A 20,493-nucleotide genomic window follows, 5' to 3' on the forward strand; every position below is an offset into this window, starting at 1 on the left:
TTGGTTGATTTCAACCAATGAGAGCAAAGAGAGTTGGGAATATTTATTCTACCAGGTCTTTTTCTGCCTGGCCATGAGCTGCCAGCGGCAAGAGTTCCTCTCCCAAGGAACACAGCTGATGTCAGGAGGCCTTCCCTTATGGCTACTAGTCTTGGTAGCTTCCTCTTCCTTTTAGGCTTAAGAGAGGAATGGCTTTTCCTCTGATGCTGACCCCAGGACATTTTGCCATCCTGTTTTCCCATAACCTGGCTTACACCTGAACAAATAGCTTTCCTACTGAACTTTCCTCACACTTGAGTGTGCCGTTTGTTTCTTCTCTGGGATCCTGACTGACACAGAATGCAAGAGGAAGTTGAGTGGAGACAAGTAAAAGCATTGTCTGAAGCACCTTGACTAAGTTTGTCATGCTCATTTTCTCTGGTTGATCTTGCTATCTATGAGAAGACACAAATGAAGAGGATGGTGGGATTCATGGAAGCTTGTAGGTGGAAGAATACATGTGGCAAAAGAAAAGAGAGAGGAATAGAGGGTACTGGTGAATGGGTCATTGAAATTACTGGCTTAGACCTAAGAGCTGTGCTTTCCACGTGCATTTTGAGTGAGAGAAACACTTTTCTACTGGTTTCTTAAGTCTTTATGGCTGAATTATGATCCCCCTTGAATTTGCCTGTGTTTTCAGTGAAGCTTCAGAAAATAGAAACATACACACACATACACATAGACACACAAACATACTTTAGATCACTCTAGATCTGAAAGTGTTATTGGACTGCCCTAGACTGAATTGTGCACCCTGAATTCAAATGCTGAAGCCCTAACAACCAGTCTGACTGTATTTGTAGACAGAACCTTTAAGGAGGTAATGAAGGTTAAATGTGGCTTCCCAGGTTGGCTAGTGGTAAAGAACCTGCCTGCCAACCCAGGAGATATAAGAGACACGGGTTCAATCCCTGGGCCGAGAAGACTTCCTGAAGGACAGTCACTCACTATTCTTGCCTGGAGAATCCCCATGGACAGAGAAGTCTGGCAGGCTAAGGTCCGTAGGGTCACACAGAGTCAAACACTTGACTGAAGCAACTTAGAAGCATGCACAAGTTAGGTTAAAGGAAATCATTAAGGTAGGGCTTTAATCCAATAGGATCGGTGTCCTTACCAGAAGAGAAAGAGACACTGGGGATACATGCAAAGAGATAGATCACATGAGGCCACAGAAAGAAGGCAGCTGTCTGCAAGCTACAAGGAGAGTCCTCATCAGAAACTAGCTCTGTTGACACCTAGAGCTTGGACTTCCAGCCTCCAGAACTAAGAGAACTGAGAGAATATAAATTTCTGTTAAGTAACCCAGCTGTGTGATACTGTGATACTCTGCTATGGCAGTTGCATATCAAAGGGAACCATATTTCATTGGTCATGGAATCCAATGAGGCAAAATACTCCATTCTGCCCACTTTCATTGGCTTCTCATCTCCTTTTTACTGACTATGATTTACTCTCCAAGCCCAATTCCAATTTCACCTCTGGGAAACCTCCCAATTCCCTGGTGGCTCAGATGGTAAAGCATCTGCCTACAATGCAGGAGACCCAGGTTCAATCCCTGGGTCAGGAAGATCCTCTGGAGAAGGAAATGGCAGTGCTCTTGCCTGGAAAATCCCATGGATAGAGGAGCCTTGTAGGCTATAGTCCATGGAGTCGTAAACAGTTGGACATGACTGAGCAACTTCATTTCACTTTATCTTCCCTATTCCCTAAAGGAATTCACTCTTTAGGAATTCAACCTCTCTGTTCTTCAGTAATCCCATGTTTTTATTATTACCTCTCCTAGGGCCAACGCAACAGAATTTTTTAATTCACCCCAGCTGTTATCAATGCCGAGTATACAGCAAGCGTTTAATAAATGTTTGTTGATTGATGGGTTACTTAGCCTCAAAAATTAGATAAAAACTATTTAGTTTAATTTGCTTTTATACTTACGACATATTCTGAGAACAGATGAAAATTCAGGGCAAACAGTTGATCATCATAACACAGATGTGACTTTCCAGCCTTTACTATACCCTCCACAATGTTCATTCAAGACCATCTCCAGCCCTGGAATGGCTGCAGAGTAGAGGTAAAAAGTTGTCGACCCCACAACTACTCTTACTAAAGCTGCCAGAACAACAACCGTGTTAGAATTCTGAAGGTGGAGTGGCCTTTGAATAACTTTGGCAAATCAGACCTACCAACCCTTAGATCCCTTGCAATTCTATCCGTTTAGACATTTTCTAAGACAATGGGGCCACAGCAAGCTGTGTCCAGGTCTAAAAATGTGTCTGAATGGCAGTTTTTATAATTGAAAGCAATAGCTGCTTCTCCAAAATGAACTTGCGATGCTTAACAGGCTTTCCACGGCAAACACTATTAAAACAGTTCCCTTGAACCTTGCATTTTACTTTTAAAACCACTGGTAGAGTTAACTTTCCCTTTTTCTTGAAGACTATATCACCTTTAAAACAAGCTCATCATCCACTAATCCATTTCCAAACCCAGTTTGGGAATCTGGGTTAAGCACAGTATAACAGAGCGAGACTGTGGCTTGATGGAGTGAGAGATCCTTCTTTATCTTAATTGGCAGAGTCTTCACAAGGGAAGACAGAGCACCTGGTTCTAACTCTAATTTGTCTTCCTCGCATGAATAATTCATGCTGCTTCTACACCACCAGCCACTACAACAGTAGGGGATGGTCTCTACAAGTGGATCACTGGCTGAAAAAAATGTCCCTCTCCGCCCAGCAGGAAGCTTTGGCATCTGTGTATGTGAGAATTCTTGCTCAAGGTCAGGTTGATGGCCACTGAATGTTAAATTAGGGTATTGGGAATTTGATATTAGTAATTCCCAATTTGTTGTACTTAACTAAGGCTGGCATGCCTCAATATTTAACCTTTAAAGACATGCAAGCAGCTTTCTGAAAATAGAAGAATATGTCAGGTGAACAATTTGAGGATATGCATATTTGAAGGGTTTACAGTCCTGCATATATCTGAAAATTGAATAGAGTGATTTTTTGTTTGTTTTAAAAAAACAAAAAGGAAGGAAGGAAGGATGGGAGGAAGGAAGGAAGGAAGGGCAAGAAATCTGATCATGTCACGCCACTGCGTGACACCTTCCTTGGCTCCCATGCTCTGAGAGCAGAGTCCTTCATGTTGCCTATATATGGCCTGAAGAACCTGGCTCCTACCTACCCTTCCTACCTCAGTCCACACCCTACTCTTGGTTTTCAGTACTCCAGCCACGGTAGCATTTTAGGGTCCTCGAGTTTGCCTGGCGACCTCCTGGAGATTTCCCCTCTTTCCTCTGTCTCCCCAGTCCCATCCCCAAGCCTCCAGCAGTCTCACTTGTGCTCACCCCTCAGCTTTCAACCAGCCACTTTCACAGGTAGAACTGGCCTCATTGAATTACAAAGGTCACAGATCCCACCCCAATCCTGTATGTTCCCTAGTTATACACAAAGTTTGTCATCACACAAGCTTCTTTGTCTTTGTGACTCTCACCTCACTGGTAACTAAACAATTTTAAACTAGACTATAAGCTCCAAAAGTATAGGACCTCATCTGTTCACCCTGTGTCCCAGGCACTTGGCAGAACACCTAATGCTTTGTTAGGGGCAATGTGAATGAATGAATGAACAAATTAACAGATTTATAAATGGGGCTCTGTACAGACGTAGCTACGCCAAAGCCCAACTGGTAAGTTCACATTCAGTTGGCTTGTTTGTTTGGTGAGATTCTTGCCAAAGCAGACGGTCTGACAGTTTCAACTAAAGGGATAAACTGATATAAAGATATGGGTATCTCCACCAGCTCTCTTCCTCTAGGTTTTGAAAAAAGTCTGAAGAGCAAGTCATTTAGTTTCAGCATTTGGAGCATATGTTTTCTGGCAGTTGATCTACTACACACCTGAGTTGTTTTCAACATCTTCTTCCTGAATATGGGCAAGCACCATACAGACTGTGTCTGCCATTAGACAAAGAATGGGAACTGGGAAAGCAAAGATTCCAGTGTGACTGAGGGCAGTCAAGGCAGAAGAGGCTGGTAGGAGTGTTTTTAGGGCAGGACAGAGGCATGGGGTGCCCCTGGGAACCAGGCACAATCCAGGCCACTGCACGTTACTAAAGAACTCAGGGAGGCTGCAGAAGCGGAAGCTAAGACAGGATAGAAAGGAAGCATTTGTAGTAGATGACCTTATGAGATTTTAGGCTTTAGAAAGACAGAGAAAAAATGGTGAAAGGAAGAACCTTAGTGGGTTTTACTGATGTTGAAACATAATAGTTTGGCAGTTTGAGGTTTGAAAAAAAAAGAAAAACCAGAAACAAATGTAGGTGCACACCTATACACACACACACACACACACACACACACACACACACACACACACACACCATGCTGTACACCCATACAAAGTGAAATGCACTTTCCTCTCTTCTCCTTCAAGCAAAGAAAACATCTGTAAGTAAGGGCAACTCTCCTCACCTCACCCACCCAAAAAAGGAGGTGACCATGTGTGTGTGGTTAAGATGGAGGAGCAGGGCCACCAGAAAGGTGGGTGCCCTGCACCCCATCTGTCAGAGCCCAGGGGACCAGGGACAGGACCCCAGAACCTCTACTATGGCTGCTGCAGAAAATTCAGAACTACAGATCGTGTGAGCAAGCAGAAACCCAGGTGACCTCTGGCTGCAAATCCCACTCAGAGAGTTTGAGTCCTGAAACCTCAACGTCGTCCAGCATGTCATCTGGTTCTCCAGCCTGGGTGGTTCAGGCAAACACAGGAAAACCACACATGTACAGAAGAAGGCAAAGCTCTTCAAGTGGCAATGATGAGGGAACAGAGAGAGGGGGAGGAGAGGGAATTATAGTTCAGATGTGAAAATGGAAAGTAACTGAAATAGTGGAGAGAACTAAGACCAAGAAATGATGCCACTGGCAAACACAACCCACTCCAGTGTTCTTGCCTGGGAAATCCCATGGACAAAGGAGCCTGGTGGACTACAGCCCATGGGGCCACAAGAGTCGGACACAGCTTAGCAACTAAACCACCAACCACCAAAGGGTAGCTACGTCTAGTAATTATCATTATTCCCCAGGCTCCACATTGACCAGGAACTTATCCAAATTAGTTTAGCTTCTCCAAACTAATCAGGAACCACATTCTCCTGAGTTGACCTGCTAAGGTATAGAACTGGAAGCAATACTTATTTTCTATAAATACGTGGGCCTTTTTACCCAGAGAATACAGACTCTCATGGTATGAACAAAGTCAAAAGAATGTAAACACTGTCTCTAATTCTCCCTAGTGAGGGGGACAAAGTAGAAAGTCCTTATCCAAAGAGGAGAGTAGGAGGAAGGTTGCACTTCTCATTGTTTTAAGCAGACAATTTCAAGGCAAGAAGGTGGAGTTGTTCCACACAGGGCTGAAATATATAGTCATGCAGTTTGTGAAGTGCAGGAAGGTCCTGGCTGAAGGGGTGAGTGAGAGATGAAAGCCAGCCTTGGCAGGACCGCAACTACTCAGGTGAAGAGGTGTCTCTTCCATTACTGAAAGGTAGTATATGCTTGCCTCTCTATATACCTGTGAAGCTGGGGTGACCCAAAGTCTATGACTTTTCCTCATTCTCAAAAATGTACCACATAACCCAGTGGTGGTCCTGCTTTCAACAGGTCAAGTGGCCCAAAAAACCAGAGTTGCTCCAGAGTTGAGATGCAAGGAACAGTCCTCTATTGGTGGTCTTCAGAAAGTGTAGTTGTAGCCACCTGGACATCACTGTTGTGTAACATGTTGCCTCAGGCCTCCAGAAAGAAAACTGACTCTTTCTGTTTATCATGTGAATTGAGTTTGACCTAGATTCATTTGGAGTAGGTTAGGCATTCAGGAGCTAAAGCTGCCCACCCACAAGTGGCTCACTAATTTTTTTAAGATAATACTTGAAATTCAAACATAATTATCCATTTGCCTCAGCCAGCACTGCATTAAGGTCTGCATGTTCCAGCTAGTTTAGAGGATAAGCTGGTAACCATGGGGGATAAAGGTCTATAACAAAGCAGCACTTATTCGGGGAGTCCAGACCTCCAAAAGGGATTATTCTATGTACCCCACCCCTATACCTCCTTATCCTTACTGCCCTAAGTAGCTTTAAGTCCTGTTCTCCTATTTGGGTGTCCATCCTAAAAAAATAGGATATTCTACTTGTTAAGACACCTTGAACCTTTTATTTAGCTGCCTCGTATTTAAGCTTTCTCTTACATCAAAGGGGCTTAATATCTCCTGTTCAATATTTCCCCAAAGGATAAAATTAGGTAACTATATGACAATGTTTTGTCACCAACAGATGAATCATTTTGTGCTTCCTAATCATTTCATGCTTCCTTTGTACAACTGTTTTTCAAACATTCCCTGTGAGTCAAATTCAGATTTAAAAGTCCTGGGGATGCTCACAACTTAAGGAAATCGCATGGTGAAGAATTTTGTCAAAGGCAGGCCTAGCAAAGAATCACTCATGACTTTTCTGAGCCTCCACACTGGGGTAACTTAGATGATGATGATGATGTCAAACATCATGAAACCAATCTTATTTCATTTAATAGTTTATGGGTTTTCAAGCCACTTTCACACACCTGTCATCTGATGCCCGTAACCATGACCAGGAGTTCGTGGTCAGACACGATTGTCCTCAGTTGCCAGGAGAAGAAGCTGGGGCACAGGGAGTTAATGATATACAGTTAATGGACCTGTGTTGAAGGTTTGGATGGTGTCAAAGCTCTTTCCCTAACCTGTGCAAAACAGCTCGAGGACAAAAAACCAGGAATCATCTGTGTTCTGCAGACATGTAGATAATTTTCTGTAAGCATTCATGCCCTCAAACCCTTAAAATTCAAAAGCCAAAATCTCCAACACATAAAATTCTAAATGAATAGAGGAGACTGCTGACATCTTCAAGGCTGAAAGGCAACAAATACAGTATCACCGTGATAAAAAAGGATTAAGCGCTAATCATACCAGTTGAGATATCATCATCAAATTTTGCATTAGCAGCATAGTAGAGTTATTAACTACATTACGTTAAAAGTGCATCCTGCCGGAATCTTCGCATTTTCCACCAAAAATAAAAAGAACCTAAAAATCAATGTTAAAAGGATAGAAAGTAAAAAGATAAAATGATGTCACTTATACACAGAGCTGGGGAAGGGGCCTGAATGAACAGGCAGTCGAGGCCTGCAGTTTCCAAGTGTCAATTTGGAGAATGTATTAGGCAGAGGTAGCCTTTATGCTAATGAGATTTTAGATAAAACTTTGATGTAAACACAACATTATCTCCCTCCAGCAACCCCTCCCAAAATATCTAGAAGGGCATACAGTGGCAGAAAATTGTCCATTGCCAGGAGAAAAATATCCTACTGTGAGTTGATCCAAGCTCTTTTGAAAGATGGCCAGAACATTTCCTTATTGATCAGATGGGGCCAATTTTAACTTTGTGTAAGTCAGCCTAGGATGGATGTCCAAGAACCTCTTCATCCTCTGATTCTCCCATCTTCTCTTCTTTTCCTTTGTTTTTTCTTTTGAACTTTTTACTTTGTGCTGGGGTATAGTCAAATAACAATGTTGTGATAGTTTCAGGTGGACCATGAAGGGACTCAGCTATAGATATACATGTATCTACTCTTCCCCAAACACCCTAATCATCCAAGTTGCCACGTAACATTGAGCAGAGTTCCATATGCTATATTCTCTCCTTGTCTGATCTCCCGCCTTCCTCCAGTGTCCCAGTGTATCCATCATTTTCACCCCTTCATTTGGACCACAAAGATCAGGATCCCTGCCCATTCTAGGGATGCAGAAGCTATAAGGAATCCTTCTCTCAGTAATTCCTTTAAGTTTTCTGTAGGCATTATCTGTGATCTTTCAGCTTCTTGTATGTAGAAAGACTACAAGATGAACAAGATTTCCTGTTGGCAGTATAGGTTGTTTCTTATAGCCATCTATACTGGCTGACAGCAGATCATGCATTGTTAAGCTAAAAGTTTGCTTTCCTACCAGGAGTAAACAAAAGTGGCAGAATAAAGGATGTGTGGAGAATAGGAAAAACCCATCCTCTCAAATATACCTAAAGACAAGTGTATGCTTGCATAATAATTTTTTTTTTGCCCCATTTAATTCAAATTTTCTACCTCCACCATTCCTTCATTATAGTTTCTCCCAGTGGAAGATATGTTTGAAATCCATACACTTTATCATTGTTTTTTTATATAAATTACAATTAAGTCATTTTTTTCAATTGCTAAACGTTGCTAATAAAGGCCACGTCAACACCCACTTCATGCTTATTTGCCAAATTCCAATAGATGATATAAACAACTGTGAGGCCAGGAGTGATCAGGGCCTTGATGCAGTCTGATTGAAAAGCTTTGTGGTTGGAATGTTCCTAGCTTTCAGCAACAACACAAACTCACAGGACAATGTATCAGGTTCCAGACTATGCCTGTTGATATTTATTTGAAAAATGTTAGTTCAAAGGATTCTGAAAATGAACCATCCCCAAATATGACTTTCCTTAATGAAAGGGAGCATAGCCTGTGCATTTGCAGCCATTAAGGCTGCAATTCATATATGGTCTGCAAGACTGGATTCATTTATTCTTTCATTCAAATATTTGTTGACTGCTCATTATTTGTCTTTTCATACTATTCATGGGGATCTCAAGGCAAGAATACTGAAGTTGTTTGCCATTCCTCTCTCCAGTGGACCGCATTTAGTCAGAACTCTCCACTATGATCCATTCAAGAGGGTGTTCCTGCACGGCATGGCTCATAGCTTCGAAATTGGGGAAAGAAATGTCAAGGCTGTATATTGTCACTCTGCTTATTTAACTTATATGCAAAGTATACCATGTGAAATGCTGGACTGGATGAATCACAAGCTGGAATCAAGATTTCTGGGAGAAATAGCAATAACCTCAGATATACAGATTATACCTCTCTAATGGCAGAAAGCAAAGAGAACTAAAGAGCCTCTTGATGAAGGTGAAAGAGGAGAGTGAAAAAGCAGGCTTAAAACCTCAATATTCAAAAAACTGAGGTCATGGTATCCAGTCCCATTACTTCATGGCAAACAGACGGAGAAAAAATGGAAAAAGTGGCAGATTTAATTTTCTTGGACTCCAAAAGCATTGTAGATGGCGACTGCAGCCATGAAATTAAAAGATGCTTGCACCTTGAAAGAAAAGCTATGACAAACCTAGACAGCATATTAAAAAGCAAAGACATCACTTTGCCGACAAAGGTTCATATAGTCAAAGCTATGGTTTTCTCAGTCATCAAGTATGGATGTGAGTTGGACCATAAAGAAGGCCGAGTGCTGAAAAATTGATGCTTTTGAACTATGGTGCTGGAGAAGACTCTTTAGAGTCCCTTGGACAGCATAGAGATCAAACCAGTTAGTCCTAAAGGAAATCAACCCTGAATATTCATTGGAAGGACTGATGTTGAAGCTGAAGCTCCAGTGCTTTGTGAAGTATTGCCAAGAGCCAACTCACTAGAAAAGACCCTGATGCCAGGGAAGATTGAGGGCAGCTGGAGAAGAAGGCAACAGAGGATGAGACAGTTGGATGGCATCATTGACTCAATGGGCATGTTTGAGCAACCCCCAGGAGATAGTGAAGGACAGGGAAGTCTGGCATGCTGCAGTCCATGGGGTCGCACAGAGTCAGACATGACTTAGCAACTGAACAAGAACAACATTATTTGTCAAATGTTCAAAATTCTAGGGGTACATCTGCAAATAAAACAAGACAGACTGAATATTTGTTCTTGAGGTGTTCCTGATCTAGTAAAGAGAGAAAAATAAATAAACTAAAATAATTACAAATACTGGTAAGATATAAGAAAGAAGCAGGAGACCAAGGTTGGGAATCAAAAGAGTGAGATACAACTACCTTAGACAGGATGAGGAAGGAAAGATGTTCTGAACAGTGATTATTTAAATTGAGCCCTGAAAGATGAGAGGATGTCATCTATGCAGCAGAGCAGGGAGAACACTTCCAGCAGAAGAAAACAGCCCATTCAAAGTCTCCTGAGAGGTTTCAGGGCTTGGTGTGTTCATGGCGTTGAAAGGAATTCAGTGCAAGCAGAGTGGAGAGGCAGGCAGGTGCAATATTGCACAAGATGTCGAAAGCTATGATCAGGAATTTTTACTTTATTCTGGGGCAGATCAGAAGCTGCTGGAGATTTCAATAGGAGAGGGGCATGAAGTAATTTATGTTTTATATTGCACTGGCTACTGTGCAGACAATGGACTGAAGGAGGAAATGAATGAATTTGGGAGACAGGAAACTTGGAATAATCCAAACAAGAGCTAGAGAGCCTGGCACAGGAGTGTATACATGAGATGGGAAGCGGAAGACAGACCTATCGTTCATTTTTGAGGTAAAATCAAAGGGACTTGCTGGTAAGTTATATGTGGAAGCTGCAGGCATGAGAGGAACCAAGGATAATTCTAAATTTTCAGCTTGGTGGGTGGTGGTGCCATTCATTGAGATGATGAAAACTGCCCCTAGTTTCTTCTGTTCCAGTGCAAACCCTGTGGTACAGCAAGGTCCTTCCCCATGTGACGCCCTAGGGTGATTTCATTTCCCTTCTTGTAGAACTTCCCATGAAAGAGCTTTCGTGACTCTTTTGTAGTGTCAGGGAACTAAGAAATAAACACCTGAGTTAGCCAACACAGTCCAAAGGACACCTGAGACCTATCCCAGCCCCCACCCCTAGATTTCCCAGCCTCAGCTAATATGTACAGTGGCAGCACACAAGACCAACTGTAGCTGATGATACTGAAGAATCAAAGAATTAAAAACAACATGACAGTATAAAGTCACATTTTCCCCCTGGGGATTAGGCCTTGGGTACCAAACTGTGGGCAGAAGTTGCATTATTGGGTGTGTTGTGATGAATTCACGCACATACACATACACTGTCCACTAGTATCAAGTTCTTTGAAGAAAACTCAAATCAAAGATAAACAGTTGGTCATGGGAGAGAGGAAACTGAATTCTTTCAGAAAGGCACTGAGAGACCAACTGAGGGTCTGCCTTCCGACAAATGGGCTTCTCCGTGGATGTGTCTTGTCAAAGACCCTTCTAGCCAGTTAGACTCATCTGTATGGAGCCTAAGCCCAACTTGAAGGCCATCAGCTTAAGGGGGATTATGAAGCTGAGGTCTAATCCATTCAAATAGCCTTAGGGGTGGATACCATTTTTCTATTCCACAGGATTCCAAACATCTTTCCTACTATCTGTGTGGCTCTTAATGGGAACACAACTGACATGGAGTCATTGGCCATATGTTCTTCCTTTGCCAATTTACACCGTCAGTACTTACACCATCTCATAACTGTGAAAATTTTGATTATGGGAACTATTAACGGAAATCTTGCAAACATAAGGACATTGTAAAAGAATATCTCAGCACTGAAAGGAGAACTGAAAGGGATGCGACCTCATTCCATTGGTCTGGATCCCGATCCCAGCTCCCTACTTACTAATTAATAAAACCTATCATCAAGATAAGGGAGTCTCCCCAGTGGTTCAACAGGTAAAGAATCCACCTGCAATGCAGGAGACATGGGTTCAATCCCTGCTTTGGGAAGATCCCCTGGAGAAAGAAATGCAAACCACTCCATTATTATTGCCTGGGGAATCCCATGGACAGAAAAGCCTGGTGGGCTGCAGTCCAAAGGGTCACAAAGATTTGGACAGGACTGAGTAACTGAGCAGCAGCATCAAGACAAGACTTCTAGGAGAAACGGAAGCACTGCAGTAAAGTTACCTAAAAGGGGAGCCAGGCTTTGTATCCCTCCATGGAAGAAATAGAAGATATTAAGTGTAGAACAATTTTACAAGGTATTCAAAAATATCAGAGTAAAAAAGTAGAAATCTTAAAGCTAAAATTGAGAACTCAGAGATTCAGGAGGATAAATTTATTTACTTATTAAACTCTGTAAAATAAATCAGCTATTTCTAAAGGACAAAATCAACATTAATCACAATCAAAATATTGATTCTGAAAACATTTAATTCACTTACTGTTTATTAGAAACTGAAAACAACATCTATTTATGGATTAATGTCTTTTCAGCTCTGTAAATATTTATATCTATACCGATATCAAGAAGAAATGCCAAGCAGTTCACTAATTATTTTCTAAAGTCTTAGAAAAGTAGCATTTTTTTACTGCCCTCCCAAGGAAGGGGAAATTATCATTTTTTTAAAAATCACAAAAATATCAAAACCTACAATCCTTTCCCCCAAAGAAATCCTTTTGTTAAAAGAATAGCATTTTTTCTGAATTCTTTCTTTCCTCAGGCTAGAGATAGGACCAGTTTCCTCTTCTCCAGACTCCAGCAGTAAGACGTCTGTAATTAGCAGATCACTAATTAGGTCAATTGACCGTGTTTTCACTCCTTACCGTGTACTTGCAGGTAGGAATTTTTCCTTGCTGCCCTGCTTTTTCTGCATGAATACACACAGGATTCTGTCTTTATCAATTCTCAGACTGTACCATAGTGTGGGCTGATGATCATAGACTTGTCTGGGACACAGTATGTTCTTGCTCTCTGCAGAGTCTCATCTCTATTTCAGGAAAGTTCTCACCCTTCTATCTGTAAAAGGCTTATAGTTTCATCCATTCTATTCTATTCTTTATAGGCATCTATTGCATGTATGCTAGATATTTCTGTCTTCCTTATCCATCACCTTTTCTTTAATCATTTCTATTACTTCTTTCTTTTCTTTTTCATTTTCGAGTGATTTCCTAACCGTTGTAACCCTATGTTTTCAATATTGTTTATTCTGCCTTTTTTGTTGTTGTTTAATGAGACTTTTATCTCTATGTTGACTTCATTTCCCCATCAATTCTTTCATTTTTACTGAGCTCTATCAATTTGTTTTTTTTTTCTATTTGTTTATCATCTCTTTTTCAATCTTTGTAAATTTTTTCTGTGCTTTTGTCCCCCAGAAAGATCATGCTGCCTGTAATCTCTTTAAGATACTTTGTCAAATTCATGGAATAATTTATCTTCTTTTAATGTATGTTGTCTGAATTCTGCTTATCCTTTCTTTTTTTTATTCTTATGCATACAACCTCATTTATTCCATTCTACATTCCTCTAAAGCCCATAAGCCTGCATAAAGGATCCTTTGGACTTGAAGAATGTAACATATACTTTTACAGAAGTCTAGTTCTGCTGAGAAAGTTTCACCATTTCATGTATCTATTGGCCATCAGTATGTGTTGTTTACAAAAAATATCTATACAATCTCTGCCCACTTTTAAAATCAGATTGCTTATTATTTGTTCTTGCTGTTAAGTTGTATGTGTTATTCATATATTTTGCATATTAACCCCTTATCAGACATAATCTTTACAAATATTTTCTCTCTTTCAATAGGTGGCCTCTTCATTTTGTTGATGATTTCCTTTGCTGTACAGAATCTTTTAGTTTGATGTGGTCTCATTGCTTACTTTCGCTTTTGTTGCCTTGCTTTTAGTGTCAGGTCCAAAAAATCATTGCCAAAATTTTCACTGTTGAGTTGATGTTAGTTGTGGGCTTATCATATAAGGACCTTTGTAACACTGAGCTACATTTCCTCTATACTCACTTTGTTGAGAGATTTTATCTCAAGTGGGCGCTGAATTTTGCCAAATGCTTTTTTGTGTGTCTGTTGAGATAATCATTTTACCCTTCATTTTGTTAATGTGGTGTATCACTGATTGATTTGTGGATGTTGAACTATCATTGCATCCTTGAAATGAATTCTACTTGATCATGTCGTATGATTTTCTTAATGCATTGTTGAATTTGATCTGCTAATATTTTGTTGAGGATTTTTGCACCTATGTCCAAGGATATTGGCCTGAAAAAAATATCAGGGTAATGCTGGCCTTAGAAAATGAGTTTGGAAGCATTCCCTCCTTTTCTATATTTTTGAAGACTGATTCATAGTAGTCTCTTATGACCCTTTCATAACCTCTCTTCTTTCATTTTTGATTTTACTTATTTAGGCATTCTCTCTTTTTTTCTTGATGAGTCTAGCTAAAAGTTTGTCAATTTCATGTATCTTTTCAAAGAACCAGCTCTTAGTTTCATTGATTTTTTTCTATTCTCTTTTTCACCCTTATTTCATTTATTTCTGTTCAATCTTCATTTTTCCTGCTTTTTATTAAATTTGGGCTTTGCTTGTTGCTTGAAATGTAGTTTTGAATCTCCAAAAACAGCTTTTGTATGACTTATCATATGGAGCTTTTCCCAAATTTATGTAACCATAAAACTCTCTTTGATGTGAAAGTCACTCAGTTGTGTCCGACTCTTTTTGACCATATGGACTACACAGTCCATGGAATTCTCTAGGCCAGAATACTGGAGTCAGTAGCCTTTCCCTTTTCCAGGGGATCTTCCCAACCCAGGGATCAAACCCAGGTCTTCTGCATTGCAGGCAGATTCTTTACCAGCTGAGCCACCAGGGAAGCCCAAGAATACTGGAGTGAATAGCCTGTCCCTTCTCCAGTGAATCTTCCCAACCCAGGAATTGAACCAGAGTCTCCTGCATTGCAGGCAGATTCTTTATAGAGACCTCCAAAAGCCTAAAGTTCCAACACAGGTTTTATGTGTTCTTTTACCAGTGCTTCTCAGATTTTCATGTGTATGTGAAAAATTCTGAAAGAGATGGGAATACAGACCACCTGACCTGCCTCTTGAGAAATCTGTATGCAGGTCAGGAAACAACAGTTAGAACTGGACATGGAAAAACAGACTGGTTCCAAATAGGAAAAGAATTACTGTATATCCAGGAGTCAAGGCTGTATATTGTCATCCTGCTTATTTAACTTATATGCAGAGTCATGAGAACATGAGAAATGCTGAGATCATGAGAAATGCTGGGCTGGAAGAAGCACAAGCTGGAATCAAGATTGCCGGGAGAAATATCAATAACCTCAGATATGCAGATGACACCACTCTTATGGCAGAAAGTGAAAAAGAGCTAAAGAGCCTCTTGATGAAAGTGAAAGAGGAGAGTGAAAAAGTTGGCTTAAAGCTCAACATTCAGAAAACTAAGATAATGGCATCTGGTTCCATCACTTTATGGGAAATAGATGGGGAAACAGTGTCAGACTTTATTTTTTGGGGGCTCCAAAATCACTGCAGATGGTGACTGCAGCCATGAAATTAAAAGACACTTACTCCTTGGAAAGAAAGTCATGACTAGTCTAGACAGCATATTAAAAAGAGACATTATTTTGCCAACAAAGGTTCATCTAGTCAAGGCTATGGTTTTTCCAGTGGTCATGTATGGATGTGAGAGTTGAACTATAAAGAAACCCGAGCGCCGAAGAATTGCTGCTTTTGAACTGTGGTGCTGGAGAAGACTCTTGAGAGTCCCTTGGACTGCAAGGAGATCCAACCAGTCCATTCTGAAGGAGATCAGCCCTGGGATTTCTTTGGAAGGACTGATGCTGAAGATGAAACTCCAATACTTTGGCCACCTGATGCGAAGAGCTGATTCATTTGAAAAGATCCTGATGTTGGAAAAGATTGAGGGTGGGAGGAGAATGGAATGACAGAGGATGAGATGGTTGGATGGCATCACCGACTCAATGGACATGAGTTTGAGTAAACTTTGGTAGTTGGTGAGGGACAGGGAGGCCTGGTACGCTGCAGTCCATGGGGTCACAAAGAGTCGGACACGACTAAGCAGCTGAACTGAACTGAACTGAACTGATGAATCATTTGGGGATGGTGGAAAAGTTCAGATTCTGATTCTGTAGATCTGGGATGAAAGCCTAAGATTCTGCCATTCTTATAGTTTTCTTGGCAGTACTGTTGGTCCTCAAGCCCACTTCCAGTGCCTACCTTCTAAGCCAAAGTCTTTATTCCATTAATCGGGTTTCTCTTCCTATATTTTCTATCATGGTTAATGACATCACTATCCACATAATTGCTCAACTAGAAACTTGGGCAGCAAATTTCTTTTTCTTCACGCCTGCTAAACTCACCTCCAATATGATCAAGATGTTGTATTTGTCTCTTGAATCCAATCCATCATCTCCATTCCCATTATCCTAGTACGGTACTTAAGTATCTTTCTGTGGACTATGAGACGATTCCTAACAAATCTGTGTCCCATCGTTTCTGTCCAAACTGCTGTCAGACACAGACTTAATCAAGACAGGCCCTCACTTTAAAATTTACAATGATGCCTCATTGCCCACTAAATAAAACCCAAACTCTTCAGGACTGAGATCTTATAGGTTCTACATTTCTAAGCATTCTGGAGCCTTCCTCCCACTACCAATCCATGATACAACATACACTGTGCTCACTTTCTTCTGAACACACCATGCACGTTCCTATCTGCTTAACATTTGTCCAAGCTTCTTCCCGGCCAACAAAGTTCTCCTACCTCCTCGGTCTGGAAAGAAACTCTCATTCTTCCAAGTTATTCTAAATATAATCTTCCTTGAGAAAAATTCCACAATTTTAATTATTTTGTCTGCCTTATGTTCTCAAGGCATTTTGTTCATAAATTTGCTTATAGCACTTTTAATGCTATCCTATAACAATTTATGCATGTGTTTTTCTAGCTAGCTCTTCAAGGGCAATGATCATGTATGGTGCATAATAAATGTTTATTTATTCAAAAAATTTGCCAATCTTATATATGGTGAATGAGTAACTAAGCAAACGACCGTGTTAGATGGAAGCGAGTCAACTGACTATAGATTCTTTTCAAAGTATAGACAACAGAACATCTAAATAAAATCTATACCTACATAATCAGAAATCTGAGGAGGAAGGATCTAATATTTAACAAGGAATCCATGTGATTCTTATGGAGGCTAAGATATAAGAACCACTGCCTAAAATTTAAAAGAAGAAAGTTCATTGGTGCCAACTTGTGCTACCAATAATCTGAAAATAATTGAGGTGGAAATTCTCCTGGTAAAAGTTGAAAACTCTGTGAAGCAATGAAAAAAGTTAAGAAAGTATATTGAGCATCAGTAAAGAACAAAAATAATACAACAATTTGGAGAGTCTTTTGAGCAAAAAACTTGTGTTGAGACTGTGATTTTTCTTTTTAATATCTTCTGGCCAACAATTTTAAGCACGTATGTAATAATAATATTTCAGTAAAATTAGGCTATTCCAGTTGCTGTGTTTTTCTGAAACAGAGGAATTTTTTAAAAATTCTGTCTTCTTTCTGAGGAGTATTTAAAAACCAACTTATTCCTAAATCACAGCTAAAATCACCTACTCTTCATTACTGAGATCCACGCAAAATTGAAGGCCATCTTGATGAATGTGAAAGCTAAATGAAAGTTAAATTTGTCACATTCTTTACCATGCTGCACACTTTCAGAGTTTCATTAAAAAAAAATCCACATAATTAGTTTAGCTTTACCAGAAAAAAAATTGAATGACAAGGTCAGGCTCCTGACCTTTTAGTAAATTAGAGAAGATTGCCATAAATTGCACAATATAATGAAACACCAATTTGCATATTTGCTGCTATATTAAAAGGGATCAGTTTTAGCTCACAAAGCAGAACAAACAAAAACATGCATTTTAATAACTCAAATTACTCCCAGGAAGTGACCCTCAGCAGAAAGCCTGATTATCACTACTTAATTAGAAGCCTTGGCAATCTAAATCCTCCTTTAAATCCTATTCTGGGTACAGTGAAAGATGAAGCCATGAGTTTTGTCTAAGATTCAATATTTACTCTTTACTAATATGTTTGCTGGAGAGGCTTCCCAAGCATTATATAGACATGCGAGAAAAAATTTAATATTCAAAGAAAGAGTGCACAAAACCTGTATTGGCTTGCAGGTGCAAAGCAATTAACAAGCTGGCATTTACAGTACTTTTAATTAATTAATTAAAAATGCAAAGCTGACTTTCATTTCTTTAAATGTTCGAACATTTTATCCATCAATAATAAAGCACTACATGCTGCTGGGCGACAACATCTGGCAAATGAAAAAAGCTAGTCCAGTGCTGAAGTCAGTGAAGAGAGCTGTGGAACTGGCTTCTGCATACGCATTGCTTCCTTTCTCTCCCCAGCCCATCCCCACTATGTATTTTACTAAATTTAGTGTCCAATGAGAGGGGAAATGGCCTGTTGCCTACTCTGCATTGTGAACCACAAGTGACAATATTTGATGTGACATGGTAACCTTGAATGGGAATGAAAACCACAGGCTTATTACAATTATAGTCACCATTAAGGACTTGTCGTTCTGTTTCCTTAGGGGAGCAGAGTTGTTCAGAATGAATGCTGTATACCTCCATCTTGTTTATGAAGGTTAAGAACATAATTAGCAGAGGGAATTTCAATAATTTGTAAAAGAAGTGGGTAATGGCTTCGAATGCAATGCTACTGTGACTGATTTTACAGCTGGACGCTGCTCGAACACCGACTTTACTATTCCCCATGAACACATTTTTGGTCAGTACATATTTAAAAACAACACCATTAATGTGCTTTAATTAAAACATAAATACCACAGTGCTACCTTGCTAGGCATTCACTCAGCTGGAACTAACTGTATTTGCTTAATCTACAATTTTAGATGTATTAGCAAAAATAAATGTTGGTGACTGTAAGAGCCTGATTACATATCTTGGGTAAATTGGTGATAATGAGTCAAGAGACTTTGTGTTCATTCACATATATTAGAATAAGAATCATTATGAAATTAAAGCTAAGATTAATCCTGCTAATGACACCACAGAGCATCTGGGAATAAGATAACCCAGATGTCAGATTCACTGTGCTACTGTGCTGCTATTTGATAGAGTAACCCTTGAAGTGTTCTTCTAAGGCAGATAGCTGCTACCCCCCCAGTCCCAGCACTTGAAATGCAAATGAGTGACAAGATAGTCTAATAATGAGAGCAGATTCTAGCAGTAAAGAAAATGAATAAATTAAAAAAAAAAAAAAAACCTCTGCACCACTGATAAGAACAAGCAGCAGGCACCCTGATGTCCTCAATTAGGGTGGATGACATCTGCTGAGCATTTCTCTCTAATAAAGCCCTCACTCGGTATTCCAAAGCACACGATTCTAACACTGTTAACATTTTAATGTCCTGGGCGTGCGTGGTAACATTAATTACAAGATGATTTGGATGACTTCTGAATCTCTTTTATGTCTTCCGCAGAAGAGAACACAGCGATGCAGCTTTGATTTCATAAATAAAATGGGGACGCCTGCCAAGCATGAAAGGTATCCTGAAGTCAGTGGCGTCTGCTGGCTTGTCCTGAACCTCTGTAGCCAGATGAACACAATCCTCTGGGCATTTACAGAAGGGCAGCAGCTATACATTTTAGGGGGAAGCTACGTGGCTCACAAAGATTTTTTTTTCCCCTTGTGCTAAAGGTGAACATTTTTGTTGCTGTTTTTAATTCCTAATGAGCTTAAAGTCCAATTAATATTTTTCTAAGCACAGTTTGCCTTCCTAATAGCTATTTTCATGAGCTTTGGCAAATGTCACCAGGGCTTTCTTATTTGCAGGCAGGAAGACAGGGGCAGTTTCTCCTCTTATTTGAAAGACTAATGCAAAGTACTGGCATCACAGAGAACCCCAGGTGGAGAGAGAGGCAGAGAGGCACAAGAGGAAAGATATTTATCCTACTCTATAACTGGCACTGTATCGCCATGGCTTATAAAATACTAATATTATTTCCTTTATGGAGAGGCAACTGGGTCTAGGAGAGAGAAAATGCAATTTGCTTGCAAAGTTATTAAACATCTAATAAGCAGAACCAGGATTACCTGTTTCAAAATTATAAAGAATTCACCTGTCAGTGCAAGAGACGCAAGAGACACACTTTCAATCCCTGGGTGAAGAATATCCCCTGCAGGAGGAAATGGCAACCCACTTCAGCATTCTTGCCTGGAAAATCCCATGGACAGAGGAGCCTGGCCAGCTACATTCCGTGGGGTCACAAAGAGTTGGACATGACTGAGCTACTGAGCACACTCACATTGGCTGAGCTCAACGTCCACCATTCCTCTTCATTACATTCCTGGTAGTCATTAGGACCAGTCCCCAGTGTTCTTGGTCTCATCCTTCTGGATGTATGGTAATGTTATGGGAGTTTGCCCTCCTTTTGAGTTAGCATGGCCTTGTAAACATCTTTGACCAATGAAAAGGAAATGGAACCTTGAAAAGTCCTGTGTGGTTCACTTGTCCCCCTTTCCCTATGAGGAATCCTGAATGTGCCTCGCATCCTGGATCTGAGGATTTCTTGGAGCAGAGCCCACAGCCAACCTATAATGGACATAAAGAGTAAACCAGATAAATCTTTGTTACTTAAGCCTCTAAGATTCTGAATCTGTTGGTTACACAGTGTAACCTAGCATATCCTGACAAATACAGTACAATACACCCAGCAGACAGCCAAATGCAAAT

At 40.3% G+C, this 20,493-nt stretch overlaps 1 non-coding gene across 1 annotated transcript; it reads left to right on the top strand.

Moving 5' to 3' along the window:
- Positions 1 to 1,534: 1,534 nt before the first annotated feature.
- Positions 1,535 to 1,607, top strand: TRNAC-ACA (transfer RNA cysteine (anticodon ACA)). The gene has a single exon. It is a non-coding gene; the product is annotated as a tRNA-Cys (tRNA).
- Positions 1,608 to 20,493: the final 18,886 nt, after the last annotated feature.

The sequence above is a fragment of the Capricornis sumatraensis genome, chromosome 2, assembly GCF_032405125.1.
Source record: "Capricornis sumatraensis isolate serow.1 chromosome 2, serow.2, whole genome shotgun sequence".
Taxonomy (NCBI): domain Eukaryota; kingdom Metazoa; phylum Chordata; class Mammalia; order Artiodactyla; family Bovidae; genus Capricornis; species Capricornis sumatraensis.